Source organism: Nerophis lumbriciformis, unplaced genomic scaffold, assembly GCF_033978685.3.
Source record: "Nerophis lumbriciformis unplaced genomic scaffold, RoL_Nlum_v2.1 HiC_scaffold_70, whole genome shotgun sequence".
NCBI lineage: Eukaryota > Metazoa > Chordata > Actinopteri > Syngnathiformes > Syngnathidae > Nerophis > Nerophis lumbriciformis.
The window spans coordinates 120,001-124,151 of NW_027316612.1; positions in this window are offsets into that span (position 1 = coordinate 120,001).

Consider the following 4,151-nt stretch of genomic DNA (forward strand, 5'->3'; position numbering starts at 1 on the left):
AAAAAAAAGGCGTAAATTTGACTAAGTGCCTAGGAGGATGTCCCTTAAAGAAGGCCGACGTGCTATGGTTCTCCACCTGGGTCTGGAACGCCAAATTAGTCCCTCTCCTCGCTGGAAGTCCAAAAAAAAGGCGGAAATTTGACTAAGTGCCTAGGAGGATGTCCCTTTAAGAAGGCCGACGTGCTATGGTTCTCCACCCGGGTCCGGAACTCAAAATTAGTCCCTCTCCTAGTTGGAAGTCATCAAAAAAAGGCGGAAATTTGACTAAGTGCCATCATTTTAGAGTACCAGGACTATAGTGGGGGAATTGGAGCCCTCTGGTGGACACTCGCTGCAAATGCACCCTGAATTAAAGACATTATTTCCAGTTCTTTTGGGGCCCTATTTTCAGGCGTAAATTTGACTAAGTGTCTAGGGGCATGTCCCTTTAAGAAGGCCGACCTGCTATGGTTCTCCACCTGGGTCTGGAACGCCAAATTAGTCCCTCTCCTCGCTGGAAGTCCCAAAAAAAAGGCGTGAATTTGACTAAGTGTCTAGGAGGATGTCCCCTTAAGAAGGCCGACGTCCCTTGGTTCTCCACCTGGGTACAGAACGCCAAATTAGTCCCTCTCCTCGCTGGAAGTCCAAAAAAAAGGCGTGAATTTGACTAAGTGCCTAGGAGGATGTCCCTTTAAGAAGGCCGACGTGCTATGGTTCTCCACCTGGGTCAGGAAAGCAAAATTGTCCCTCTCCTCGCTGGAAGTCCCAAAAAAAGGCGTGAATTTGACTAAGTGCCTAGGAGCATTTCCCTTTAAGAAGGCCGACGTGCTATGGTTCTCCACCTGGGTCAGGAAAGCAAAATTGTCCCTCTCCTCGCTGGAAGTCCCAAAAAAAGGCGTGAATTTGACTAAGTGCCTAGGAGCATTTCCCTTTAAGAAGGCCGACGTGCTATGGTTCTCCACCTGGGTCAGGAAAGCAAAATTGTCCCTCTCCTCGCTGGAAGTCCAAAAAAAAGGCGTGAATTTGACTAAGTGCCTAGGAGGATGTCCCTTTAAGAAGGCCGACGTGCTATGGTTCTCCACCTGGGTCAGGAAAGCAAAATTGTCCCTCTCCTCGCTGGAAGTCCCAAAAAAAGGCGTGAATTTGACTAAGTGCCTAGGAGCATTTCCCTTTAAGAAGGCCGACGTGCTATGGTTCTCCACCTGGGTCAGGAAAGCAAAATTGTCCCTCTCCTCGCTGGAAGTCCCAAAAAAAGGCGTGAATTTGACTAAGTGCCTAGGAGCATTTCCCTTTAAGAAGGCCGACGTGCTATGGTTCTCCACCTGGGTCAGGAAAGCAAAATTGTCCCTCTCCTCGCTGGAAGTCCAAAAAAAAGGCGTGAATTTGACTAAGTGCCTAGGAGCATTTCCCTTTAAGAAGGCCGACGTGCTATGGTTCTCCACCTGGGTCAGGAAAGCAAAATTGTCCCTCTCCTCGCTGGAAGTCCAAAAAAAAGGCGTGAATTTGACTAAGTGCCTAGGAGCATTTCCCTTTAAGAAGGCCGACGTGCTATGGTTCTCCACCTGGGTCAGGAAAGCAAAATTGTCCCTCTCCTCGCTGGAAGTCCAAAAAAAAGGCGTGAATTTGACTAAGTGCCTAGGAGCATTTCCCTTTAAGAAGGCCGACGTGCTATGGTTCTCCACCCGGGTCAGGAACGCAAAATTAGTCCCTCTCCTCGCTGGAAGTCAAAAAAAAAGGCGTGAATTTGACTAAGTGCCTAGGAGGATGTCCCTTTAAGAAGGCCGACCTGCTATGGTTCTCCACCTGGGTCAGGAAAGCAAAATTGTCCCTCTCCTCGCTGGAAGTCCAAAAAAAAGGCGTGAATTTGACTAAGTGCCTAGGAGCATTTCCCTTTAAGAAGGCCGACGTGCTATGGTCCTCCACCTGGGTCAGGAACGCAAAATTGTCCCTCTCCTCGCTGGAAGTCCAAAAAAAAGGTGTAAATTTGACTAAGTGCCTAGGAGGATGTCCCTTTAAGAAGGCCGACGTGCTATGGTCCTCCACCTGGGTCAGGAACGCAAAATTGTCCCTCTCCTCGCTGGAAGTCCAAAAAAAAGGCGGAAATTTGACTAAGTGCCTAGGAGGATGTCCCTTTAAGAAGGCCGACGTGCTATGGTTCTCCACCCGGGTCCGGAACTCAAAATTAGTCCCTCTCCTAGTTGGAAGTCATCAAAAAAAGGCGGAAATTTGACTAAGTGCCATCATTTTAGAGTACCAGGACTATAGCTGGGGAATTGGAGCCCTCTGGTGGACACTCGCTGCAAATGCACCCTGAATTAAACACATTATTTCCAGTTCTTTTGGTGTTCCCGGGGAATGAGAGGCCTTTTGTGGGCCAGAAAGAGTGGGGGACCCTTGGAGCCCCTATTTTCAGACAGTTTGGCTTATTTCGGTGACGCCGGGGCGTCCATCAGGTCTTCCCGGGGAATGAGAGGCCTTTTGTGGCCATATGTCAACAAAAGAGTGGGGAAATGGAGCCCTCCGGTGGACTCCCGCTGCAAATGCACCCCCCAAATTAAATACATTAATTCCAGGCCTTTTGGGGCCCTATATTCAGACGGTGTGGAGCCCTCCAGTGGACTCCCGCCTCCAATGCACCCCCCAAATTAAAGACATCACCCCCCAAATTAAAGGCATCATTTCCAGTTCTTTTGGGGCCCTATTTTCAGACAGTTTGGCGTATTTCCTTGACGCCGGGGAGTCCTACAGGTGTTCCCGGGGAATGAGAGGCCTTTTGTGGGCCAGAAAGAGTGGGGAACCCTTGGAGCCCCTATTTTCAGACAGTTTGGCTTATTTCGGTGACGCCGGGGCGTCCATCAGGTCTTCCCGGGGAATGAGAGGCCTTTTGTGGCCATATGTCAACAAAAGAGTGGGGAAATGGAGCCCTCCGGTGGACTCCCGCTGCAAATGCACCCCCCAAATTAAAGACATTAATTCCAGGCCTTTTGGGGCCCTATATTCAGACGGTGTGGAGCCCTCCAGTGGACTCCCGCCTCCAATGCACCCCCATAATTATAGACATCACCCCCCAAATTAAACACATTATTTCCAGTTCTTTTGGGGCCCTATTTTCAGACGGTTTGGCGTATTTCCTTGACGCCGGGGAGTCCTACAGGTGTTCCCGGGGAATGAGAGGCCTTTTGTGGGCCAGAAAGAGTGGGGAACCCTTGGAGCCCCTATTTTCAGACAGTTTGGCTTATTTCGGTGACGCCGGGGCGTCCATCAGGTCTTCCCGGGGAATGAGAGGCCTTTTGTGGCCATATGTCAACAAAAGAGTGGGGAAATGGAGCCCTCCGGTGGACTCCCGCTGCAAATGCACCCCCCAAATTAAAGACATTAATTCCAGGCCTTTTGGGGCCCTATATTCAGACGGTGTGGAGCCCTCCAGTGGACTCCCGCCTCCAATGCACCCCCATAATTATAGACATCACCCCCCAAATTAAACACATTATTTCCAGTTCTTTTGGGCCCCTATTTTCAGACGGTTTGGCGTATTTCCTTGACGCCGGGGAGTCCTACAGGTGTTCCCGGGGAATGAGAGGCCTTTTGTGGGCCAGAAAGAGTGGGGAACCCTTGGAGCCCCTATTTTCAGACAGTTTGGCTTATTTCGGTGACGCCGGGGCGTCCATCAGGTCTTCCCGGGGAATGAGAGGCCTTTTGTGGCCATATGTCAACAAAAGAGTGGGGAAATGGAGCCCTCCGGTGGACTCCCGCTGCAAATGCACCCCCCAAATTAAAGACATTAATTCCAGGCCTTTTGGGGCCCTATATTCAGACGGTGTGGAGCCCTCCAGTGGACTCCCGCCTCCAATGCACCCCCATAATTATAGACATCACCCCCCAAATTAAACACATTATTTCCAGTTCTTTTGGGCCCCTATTTTCAGACGGTTTGGCGTATTTCCTTGACGCCGGGGAGTCCTACAGGTGTTCCCGGGGAATGAGAGGCCTTTTGTGGGCCAGAAAGAGTGGGGAACCCTTGGAGCCCCTATTTTCAGACAGTTTGGCTTATTTCGGTGACGCCGGTGCGTCCATCAGGTCTTCCCGGGGAATGAGAGGCCTTTTGTGGCCATATGTCAACAAAAGAGTGGGGAAATGGAGCCCTCCGGTGGACTCCCGCTGCAAATGCACCC